This window comes from Panulirus ornatus, chromosome 48 (genome assembly GCF_036320965.1).
Source record: "Panulirus ornatus isolate Po-2019 chromosome 48, ASM3632096v1, whole genome shotgun sequence".
Classification (NCBI taxonomy): domain Eukaryota; kingdom Metazoa; phylum Arthropoda; class Malacostraca; order Decapoda; family Palinuridae; genus Panulirus; species Panulirus ornatus.
Genome location: NC_092271.1, coordinates 5,326,906 through 5,338,414, shown reverse-complemented (window position 1 = coordinate 5,338,414; position 11,509 = coordinate 5,326,906). Strand labels below are relative to the sequence as shown.

Here is an 11,509-nt window from a genome sequence, read left to right as displayed (position 1 = left end):
GGGGGACTGGAAATCCTCCCCTCTCAATTTTTTTTAATTTTCCAAAAGAAGGAACAGAGAAGGGGGCCAGGTGAGGATATTCCCTCAATGGCCCAGTTCTCTGTTCTTAACGCTACCTCACTGACGCGGGAAATGGCGAATAGTTTGAAAAAAAAAAAAAAAAAAAAAAAAAAAAAATATATATATATAATATAATATATATATATATATATATATATATATATATATATATATATATATAATAAATAATAAATAATATCCCCTATCCCCAGGGATAATATATATATAATATATATAATATATATGGTAAATTATATGGAGGGTATTGATTGAGAGGGTGAAGGCATGTACAGAGCATCAGATTGGGGAAGAGCAAGTGCGGTTTCAGAAGTGGTAGAGGATGTGTGGATCAGGTGTTTGCTTTGAAGAATGTATGTGAGAAATACTTAGAAAAGCAAATGGATTTGTATGTAGCATTTATGGATCTGGAGAAGGCATATGATAGAGTTGATAGAGATGCTCTGTGGAAGGTATTAAGAATATATGGTGTGGGAGGCAAGTTGTTAGAAGCAGTGAAAAGTTTTTATCGAGGATGTAAGGCATGTGTACGTGTAGGAAGAGAGGAAAGTGATTGGTTCTCAGTGAATGTAGGTTTGCGGCAGGGGTGTGTGATGTCTCCATGGTTGTTTAATTTGTTTATGGATGGGGTTGTAAGGGAGGTAAATGCAAGAGTTTTGGAAAGAGGGGCAAGTATGAAGTCTGTTGGGGATGAGAGAGCTTGGGAAGTGAGTCAGTTGTTGTTCGCTGATGATACAGCGCTGGTGGCTGATTCATGTGAGAAACTGCAGAAGCTGGTGACTGAGTTTGGTAAAGTGTGTGGAAGAAGAAAGTTGAGAGTAAATGTGAATAAGAGCAAGGTTATTAGGTACAGTAGGGGTGAGGGCCAAGTCAATTGGGAGGTGAGTTTGAATGGAGAAAAACTGGAGGAAGTGAAGTGTTTTAGATATCTGGGAGTGGATCTGTCAGCGGATGGAACCATGGAAGCGGAAGTGGATCATAGGGTGGGGGAGGGGGCGAAAATTTTGGGAGCCTTGAAAAATGTGTGGAAGTCGAGAACATTATCTCGGAAAGCAAAAATGGTTATGTTTGAGGGAATAGTGGTTCCAACAATGTTGTATGGTTGCGAGGCGTGGGCTATGGATAGAGATGTGCGCAGGAGGATGGATGTGCTGGAAATGAGATGTTTGAGGACAATGTGTGGTGTGAGGTGGTTTGATCGAGTGAGTAACGTAAGGGTAAGAGAGATGTGTGGAAATAAAAAGAGCGTGGTTGAGAGAGCAGAAGAGGGTGTTTTGAAATGGTTTGGGCACATGGAGAGAATGAGTGAGGAGAGATTGACCAAGAGGATATATGTGTCGGAGGTGGAGGGAACGAGGAGAAGAGGGAGACCAAATTGGAGGTGGAAAGATGGAGTGAAAAAGATTTTGTGTGATCGGGGCCTGAACATGCAGGAGGGTGAAAGGAGGGCAAGAAATAGAGTGAATTGGAGTCATGTGGTATACAGGGGTTGACGTGCTGTCAGTGGATTGAAGCAAGGCATGTGAAGCGTCTGGGGTAAACCATGGAAAGCTGTGTAGGTATGTATATTTGCGTGTGTGGACGTGTGTATGTACATGTGTATGGGGGGGGGGGCATTTCTTTCGTCTGTTTCCTTGCGCTACCTCGCAAACGCGGGAGACAGCGACAAAGTATAAAAAAAAAAAAAAAAAAAATATATATATATATATATATATATATATATATATATATATATATATATATATATATATATATATATATCCCTGAGGATAGGGTAGAAAGAATACTTCCCAAGCATTCCTCACGTGTCGTAGAAGGCGACCAAAGGGGACAGGATTGGGGGGGCTAGATACCCTCCCCTCCTTGTATTTTAACTTTCTAAGCGGGGAAACAGAAGAAGGAGTCACACGGGGAGTGCTCATCCTCCTCGAAGGCTCAGATTGTGGTGTCTAAATGTGTGTGGATGTAACCAAGATGAGAAAAAAGGAAGGATAGGTAGTATGTTTGAGGAAAGGAACCTGGATGTTTTGGCTCTGAATGAAACGAAGCACAAGGGTAAAGGGGAAGAGTGGTCTGGGAATGTTTTGGGAGTAAAGTCAAGGGTTAGTGAGAGGACAAGAGCAAGGGAAAGAATAGCACTACTCCTGAAACAGGAGTGTGGGAGTATGTGATAGAGTGTAAGAAAGTAAACTCTAGATTGATATGGGTAAAACTGAAAGTGGATGGAAAGAGATTGGTGATTATTGGTGCATATGCACCTGAACATGAGAAGAAAGATTTTGAGAGGCAAGTGTTTTGGGAGCAGCTGAGTGAGGCTGTTAGTTGTTTTGCTGCACGAGACCAGGATATAGTGATGGGTGATTTGAATGCAAAGGAGAGTTATTTGGCAGTTGAGGGAATAATTGGTGTACATGGGGTGTTCAGTGTTGTAAATGGAAATGGTGAAGAGCTTGTAGATTTATGTGCTGAAAAAGGACTGGTGATTGGGAATACCTGGTTTAAAAAGAGAGATATACATAAGTATATGTATGTAAGTAGGAGAGATGGCCAGAGAGCATTATTGGATTAAGTGTTAATTGATGGGCGCACGAATGAGAGACTTTTGGATGTTAATGTGCTGAGAGGTGCAACTGGAGGGATGTCTGATCATTATCTTGTGGAGGTGAAGGTGAAAATTTGTAGAGGTTTTCAGAAAAGAAGAGAAAATGTTGGGGTGAAGAGAGTGGCGAGAGTAAGTGAGCTTGGGAAGGAGACTTATGTGGGGAAGTACTAGGAGAGACTGAGTACAGAATGGAAAAAGGTGAGAACAAAGGATGTAAGGGGAGTGGGGGAGGAATGGGATGTATTCAGGGAAGCAGTGCTGGCTTGTGCAAAAGTTGCTTGTGGCATGAGAAGCATAGGAGGTTGGCAGATTAGAAAGGGCAGTGAGTGGTGGGATGAAGAGAATAGTGAAATGAAAATAATGGTTAGTTAAGAAGATGGACCTTAGTTTTTTTAACTAATGAAATTGAAAATACAGTAGTCACAATCAGAAACATGCCTGATGAAGATGTTCCACTGGTACCAAAGGGAACTGTTACCTCAATTTTTGAGCAAATAACCTATAGAATGATAATACATTGATGACACTGTTTAGAAAGGGGAAAAAATTAAGAATTAACATCATTAAAAATCAGAAATGTATTTCAAAATCATGATGAGAAACTAGTACCAATGAAGTAAACTTTCACTACAACAGACAAGACTGTTAATAGGAATGATCAGTGTTTACATAAGAAATGAATGCTGTTTCAGAAGGCCATCAGCCAAACAAACATATATAATGCCGTTTCAGAAGGCCATCAACCAAACAAACATATTTAATGCTGTTTCAGAAGGCCATCAGCCAAACAAACATATGTAATTCTATTTCAGAAGGCCATCAGCCAAACAAACATATGTGGAGTAGCCACATTTTAGAAGCAAAGTGAGAAGCATAGAACATGTGAACTATCATAGCAGTCTGAAAGAACTAGAACTTTACAGCCTAGAAAGAAGGTACAGATGATAATCTGGACATAGCAAAAAAATGAAGAGCAGTATGATAGGCTTTTTGTTAAAGCTTCTTAGTAAGAAAGAAAAACAAAACATTAAGTCGGCAAATATTCTATGAAATGAGTTCCAAAAAAATATTGAAATTATAAAAGTGCCTTGCTATAAAGATGGAAAGACTATTAAGTATTCTACCATGAGAAATTAAGAAACATGCATAAAACTGATAGCAGAGAAAAAGTTTTTTTCCTTAAGCAAGACATGCAGCAAGCTCTCTATGATAAACCTGCTTGTTAACAAGTCTCATCTTGTATAATCTCTGTCCAATTCCCCTCGTCCCAGGTGGCCCTCCTGCAGTTGGGATTACACCAAGAATGTACTAAAGGCAGAAAGTAACTACAGGTATAACTCTGTTTAGCACATGCCTTCTTGTTATACAGTATGACATATCAAGCATGTTTTCCCAGCGAAATTCATGTATTACATAAGAGGAGTGCGAGAGGAATGGAATGTATTTATGGAAGCAGTGATGGCTTGTGCAAAAGATGCTTGTGGCATGAGAAGTGTGGGAGGTGGGCAGATTAGAAAGGGTAGTGAGTGGTGGAATGAAGAAGTAAGATTACTAGTGAAAGAGAAGAGAAAGGCATTTGGACAATTTTTGCAGGAAAATAATGCAAATGACTGGGAGATGTATAAAAGAAAGAGGCTGGAGGTCAAGAGAAAGGAGGGAGAGGCAAAAAAGAGGGCAAATGAAAGTTAGGGTGAGAGAGTATCATAAAATTTTAGGGAGAATAAAAAGATGTTTTGGAAGGAGGTAAATAAAGTGCGTAAGACATGGGAACAAATGAGAACATCAGTGAAGAGGGTAGATGGGGAGGTGATAACAATTTTACGTCAGCAAATCACACCTCTGCTAGAGGTCGCTTTCCCACGAGATACGCTTTGCCGCTTCACGCCACCAGTTGCTGTGCTTCCTTCGCGCGTCCAGACAGTTTTCTGCAGCTGCGAGCTTGGCAGCCTTCTTCCCGTGATCCCTCTGGAGCGGAAAGGCTTTGCTACAGCCTGTGACCCAGTTTGGGGCAGGCTGCAACACCACCCGTGATCCGTTTAGAAGCAGGGAGGGAAGTGCGTTGTTGATGCACTTGTGGAGTTGACGACTCTCACACTGACCTGCACCGCCTCCTTGCTATCGCCGCCGCCATGTCGGATGTCCGGCAGTTCCACCAGCATACGGAGGTCGAGTAAGGAGGGCGATTCTGAACATGCCAGGCATGTGAGGAAAGGCTCCTCGCATAGGACTAGCTCCAGGAGCAGCCCTTCTCAGCGGGAGGCTCTTCAGGGCGGTAACAATAGGCCCCATGGTCACGACACGTGATGGCGGTGACTCTGCTTCCCAGCACACACGTTCCTTGCCTTCTACCTCACGGGATGAGGCATCTGCGCCGCCCTGGGACATGGTGATAAACGCTTTGGCTGCTTTACGTGGTGATGTGGAGAAACTGAAGGAGGAAAGGAACTTAGGCCCCAGTCGGGGAGCTGATGACGCCGCGGCGGCCGCCGATGTAAACATTGGCCTTTCTAGCCAGGTGGTGCCTCCCTCGCGCTCGCCCACGGGTTTTTCGGGCTTTACTCCAGCTGAGCATTACCTTTCCAGTGATGACTGTCTCTCAGAATGACGGGCGGCCTGACAGTGTTCTCCTGCAGTGCGCCAGGGCTTACGGTCCTGTGGATGAGGTGTCTGATGGCATTGACCAACATGTTGCCGATATGGTTTACCATGTATTTGCTCACGGCTTGCGAGAGGAGGAGTATAAGGAGATTTTGGAGGATGCTGCAGCCAAGAGGCCAGATAACTGTCATGCCTTAGCGCCCGTGGATTGCAACTTGCAAGTTTTAGATGCACTGAAGACTGATGCCAAGAAGGCAGACTTCCGTTTGAAGGATGTTGGGAAAGACATTATTACGGCTGCCACAATTTTGACTAAGTAACTCACAGTGCTTGACAAGATCGCCCAGACTAGCCAACCAGATGTTGCCCAGGAAGTGGGCATGCTTAATGGTGCCCTGGCACTCCTGGGTCATGCTAATCACAAGAATAATCTGGCTCGCAGGTTCATCATCAAGCGCGAAATTAACCACAAGTATGCTCTCCTCTGTTCAGACAAGGTGCCCATGACTCGCCTTCTATTTGGGGATGATGTCTCACTCTCAGCCAAGCACATGGAGGAGTCTGAAAAGTTAAGGAGTAAGATTGCTCCACGGAAACCGCTCTCTACCTCGAAGTTTGGTCCTGGCAAGTTTAGGGGCTCTTCTGGGAGACTGCCATACAGGGGTTTTATGGCCAGGTTTCATCCATATGGCCAACGCACGCATGGTCCCCGGAGTGAGCACCGGCAATCCTTCTCACGGCAGGGTCCTGAGACGAAAAACTCCCGAGGCCGGGGTCACAATCCCCGGCAGTAACTGAGGTGAGTCATCCTTTTCAAGCTGGAAGACTTCACTATTTTGTACATGAGTGGCATGCTATTACCTGTGATCCAAATATTTTAGATATTGTTCAGCATTGCCATTTAGATATTGATGTTGCTAACATTGGTCCTTTATTTGCTGAAGAAGTTGAGTATGTGTTTAATGTCGAGGAAAAGGAAATTGTACAGCTTTTGAGTCTGGGGGTTATCAAGGAGACCCAGAGACAGGAGGGGCAGATTCTTTCCCCTATCTTCTTAAGACGGAAGAAGGATGGTGGGATTAGGATGATCCTTAACCTGGAAAAATTTAATAAATTTTTAGAGTACAAAAACTTCAAGATGGAAAATTTTGAGCAGGCGATTCGTCTTGTTAACAGCGGTGTCTTCATGGCCTCTGTCGATTTGCAGCACGCCTATTATTCTGTTAAGATAGCTGAGGAGCAACAACGCTTTCTGTGTTTCAAGTGGCAAGGAAAAATTTATCAATTGCGGGGTTGCGGATGGTCCCCGTCTGTTCACTAAATTAATGAAACCTGTTTTTGCTGTCCTTAGAGAGAAGGGACATATCATCACGAGTTTCATTGATGAAACTCTTATTTGTCACTGCACTTTTGATGGATGTTGTGAGAGTGTGCGTGCCACTGTTGACTTGCTCAAGAAGTTAGGTTTCTGTATTAACGAAAGCAAATCTGTCTTGGTCCCCACTAAGCGCTTGGAGAGTTTGGGGAACATTATAGATTCTGAGACTATGACATTAACATTACCTGATCGTAGGATACACAAGATACTACAATGCTGTGAGGAATTGTTACATAGTGACAGAGCCAAAATTCGGAATATGGCCAGAGTTGTTGGGCTATAAGTTGCAGCCGTTCCAGCAGCAGAGATGGGGAAACTGCATTACAGGCGGTTAGAATGTGCTAAGATTGCTGCGTTAAGAGTCGCAAAAGGTAACTTTGACAAGTGGATGGTGGTCACTCATGAGATGAGATTGGACTTGCTTTGGTGGGTATCTCACATTGCATTGCAAAACAGAGTTTTTGGAAGGGTACAGAATTGGATCTGTATACTGATGCATCAAATTTAGGTTGGGGTGGCCACCTCAATCAACAAAAAGTTAATGGGAGATGGTCATTATCAGAATCTGCCTTGCACATTAATGCAAAGGAACTCAAAGCCATCTCCCTGGTAGTGCGCTCATTTGCATCTCTTCTCAAAGGACGACATGTTCGGGTGTTTTGTGATAATACGACGGCGGTGACCTATGTCAATGAAATGGGCGGCACACGGTCCTCACTGTGTAATGACATTTGCCGTGACCTTTGGGAGTGGTGTGCGGTGAATGATATCTGGCTTACCTGCTCTCATGTACCGGGTAAAGTCAATCTCATGGCAGACGCTGCATCTCGGACATTCAATGACAGGCATGAGTGGAAATTGAATGAAGAACTCTTTATGGCCCTCTCTGAAGTATTTGGGGTTCCGAGCATTGATCTCTTTGCTTCTAGACTGAATGCTCAAGTGACTCGTTTCTGCTCCTGGAAACCTAACCCAGATGCAGAACATTTTGATGCCTTTTCTATCTGCTGGTAGCAGTTTGAACTAATCTACCTTTTCCCACCCTTTGCTCTGATTGCCAGGTGCCTACAGAAAATTCGAGCAGAGTCAGCGAAGGTGTGGATGGTATTGCCTCTCTGGCCGTCCCAGCCCTGGATGGGGACTCTACTCACTTTGCTGGTCAAGGAACCACGGCTGATTCCGAGGGGGGCACACGTCTTGCGTCACCCATCGACGGAGGAGGAACACCCTATTCTCCGACACACCCGACTGATGGCTTGCCTCTTATCCGGCAACGTCTGCGAGACGGGCATTTCTCAGGCAAGTACGGACATCATCCTTGCCTCCTGGAGACCTGCAACTGCGAGGCAGTACCAGCCACATATTAACAGGTGGTTACAGTTTTATGGTAGCCGGAACATCGATCCCTTTGCTCCCCCTGTAACTAATATTGTGAATTTTCTATCTGTCACTTTCCACAGAGGTGTTAGTTATACTTCAATCAACACTACCAGGGGTGCACTCTCCTCCCTGGGGATTACTGTGGATGGTTGCAGTGCAGGCAGCCATCCTCTTGTCACCAGGTTCTTAAAGGGAGTTTTTAACTTGCGGCCGTCTGTCCCTAGGTATACAAGAACTTGGGATGTTCAGCAGGTGCTACAGCATGTGTGTGCCATGGATCCTTTGTCCTCCCTCTCTTTAACGGATTTAACACTGAAGCTTGTGATGTTGATGGCACTTACGCAGGCTGCCAGAATACAAACTTTGCATTGTTTGTTGCTGAAGAATATTAGTTTTGGGCAGCATTCTGTTTGTGTTTGGTTAGGGGAAACTATTAAACAGTGCAGGCCAAAGTTCAATGTGCGGTTTGTGACCTTTAAAGCATCTTCTACTGACATTAGATTGTGTGTGTGTGAAACTGTGACAATGTATATTGCTAGGACAGAGGAGTTCAGAAATTCTGCACATCAGGAGAATGGGAAGTTACTTCTAAGTTTTATCAAGCCCCACAAGCATGTAACGAGGGACACTGTTACAAGGTGGATTCGAACAGTGCTTTCTCTGTCGGGCATAGACTCCAGCCAGTATTCAGCGGGCAGTGTTCGGGCCTGCAGCTGCACCGAAAGCCAAAGCCATGGCTCTACCGATTGGACACATCATGGCAAGGGCTGGGTGGTCCAGGGCTGCCACTTTTGCCAAGTTTTATGACAAGGAGATTGTCCCGAGTCACGATCCTTTCCAAGATGCTGTCCTTCAATAGTCTGTTCATTTTGTTTGCATAGGAGATGTTGTCTCTTGTCACCTGGTCCATGGCTATGTAAATTTCTTACTATATTGCAGTTGGTTACTGCTTGTATCATTTCTCCTCTCTGCATGTCTACAGTACGACACCCACATGGCTTCAAAACCTCATGGGAAAGCGACCTCTAGCAGAGGTGTGATTTGCTGACGTAAAATTAATGAAGTACATGAGACTTACCATAGGTCAGTTGAAATGTGCTTCGAATTTTATGTAGCAAATCACCTCTGCCAGAAGGGAGCTTTCACATGCCCACCTCTCCCACCCTACGCTCTGTAGCGTCTTGTGGCTTACATATTTCTAGCAGTGCAAAATGTTCAGTTACTTTCATGTGGTTGGTTGTACTCTTTAAAGTCTGGTGGCGTGAAGCGGCAAAGCATATCTCATGTGAAAGCTCCCGTCTAGCAGAGGTGCTTTGCTTTATAAAATTCGAAGCACATTTCAACTGACCTACGGTAAGTCTCATGGTGAGTATTTTCAAGGTTTGTTGAATGTATTTGATAATAGAGTGGCAGATATAGGGTGTTTTGGTTGAGGTGGTGTGCAAAGTGAGAGGCTTAGGAAGAATGGTTTGGTAAAAAGAGATGAGGTAGTAAAAGCTTTGCGGAAGATGAAGGCCGGCAAGGCAGCAGGTTTGGATGGTACTGCAGTGGAATTTATTAAAAAAGGGGGGTGACTGTATTGTTGACTGGATGGAAGGGTTATTTAATGTATGTATGACTCATGGTGAGGTGCCAGAGGATTGGTGGAATGCTTGCATAGTGCCACTGTACAAAGGCAAAGGGGATAAGAGTGAGTGCTCAAATTACAGAGGTATAAGTTTGTTGAGTATTCCTGGGAAATTATATGGGAGGGTATTGATTGAAAGGGTGAAGGCATGTACAGAGCATCAGATTGGGGAAGAGCAGTGTGGTTTCAGAAGTGTTAGAGGATGTGTGGATCAGGTGTTTGCTTTGAAAAATGTATGTGAGAAATACTTAGAAAAGCAAATGGATTTGTATGTAGCATTTATGGATCTGGAGAAGGTATATGATAGAGTTGATAGAGATGCTTTGTGGAAGGTACAGCGAAAAGTTTTTATCGAGGATATAAGGCATATGTACATGTAGGAAGAGAGGAAAGTGATCAGTTCTCAGTGAATGTTGGTTTGCGGTAGGGGTGCGTGATGTCTCCATGGTTCTTTAATTTGTTTAAGGATGGAGTTGTTAGGGAGGTGAATGCTAGAGTTTTGGAAAGAGGGGCAAGTATGCAGTCTGTTGTGGACGAGAGAGCTTGGGAAGTGAGTCAGTTGTTGTTCACTGATGATACAGCGCTGGTGGCTGATTCGTGTGAGAAACTGCAGAAGCTGGTGACTGAGTTTGGTAAAGTGTGTGAAAGAAGAGAGGAAAGTGATCAGTTCTCAGTGAATGTTAGTTTGTGGTCTGTTGTGGACGAGAGAGCTTGGGAAGTGAGTCAGTTGTTGTTCACTGATGATACAGCGCTGGTGGCTGATTTGTGGGAGAAACTGCAGAAGCTGGTGACTGAGTTTGGTAAAGTGTGTGAAAGAAGAGAGGAAAGTGATCAGTTCTCAGTGATTGTTGTTGTTCACTGATGATACAGCGCTGGTGGCTGATTCGTGTGAGAAACTGCAGAAGCTGGTGACTGAGTTTGGTAAAGTGTGTGAAAGAAGAAAGCTGAGAGTAAATGTGAATAAGAGCAAGGTTATTAGGTACAGTAGGGTTGAGGACAAATCAATTGGGAGGTAAGTTTGAATGGAGAAAAACTGGAGGAACTGAAGTGTTTAGATATCTGGGAGTGGATTTGGCAGCATATGGAACCATGGAAGCAGAAGTGAATCATAGGGTGGGGGAGGGGGCGAAAGTTCCGGGAGTGTTGAAAAATGTGCGAAAGTCGAGAATGTTATCTTGTAAAGCAAAAATGGGTATGTTTGAAGGAATGGTGGTTCCAACAATGTTATATGGGTGTGAGGCGTGGGCTATAGATAGAGTTGTGCGGAGGAGGGTGGATGTGCTGGAAATGAGATGTTTGAGGACAATATGTGGTGTGAGGGGGTTTAATCGAGTAAGTAATGAAAGGGTAAGAGAGATGTGTGGTAGTAAAAAGAGTGTGGTTGAGAGAGCAGAAGAGGGTGTTTTGAAACGGTTTGGTCACATGGAGAGAATGAATGCGGAAAGACTCACAAAGAGGATATATGTGTCAGAGGTGGAGGGAACGAGGAGAAGTGGGAGACCAAATTGGAGGTGGAAAGATGGAGTGAAATAGATTTTGAGTGATCGGGGCCTGAACATGCAGGAGGGTGGAAGGCGTGCAAGGAACAGAGTGAATTGGGACGATGTGGTATACTGGGGTCGACTTGCTGTCAATGGATTGAACCAGGGTATGTGAAGTGTCTGGGGTAAACCATGGAAAGTTTTGTGGGGCCTGGATGTGGAAAGGGAGCTGTGGTTTCAATGCATTATACATGACAGCTAGAGACTGAGTGTGAACGAATGTGGCCTTTGTTGTCTTTTCCTACTGCTACCTCACGCACATGTGGGGGAGGGGGTTTTCATTTCATGTGTGGCGGGGTGGTGAC

The 11,509-nt window shown here is 44.3% G+C and overlaps 1 pseudogene; it reads left to right on the top strand.

Annotated features, from left to right (window-relative positions):
• Nucleotides 1-4,281: 4,281 nt before the first annotated feature.
• On the top strand, nucleotides 4,282-10,635 carry LOC139764054 (uncharacterized; annotated as a pseudogene).
• The last annotated feature ends 874 nt before the right edge of the window (nucleotides 10,636-11,509 follow it).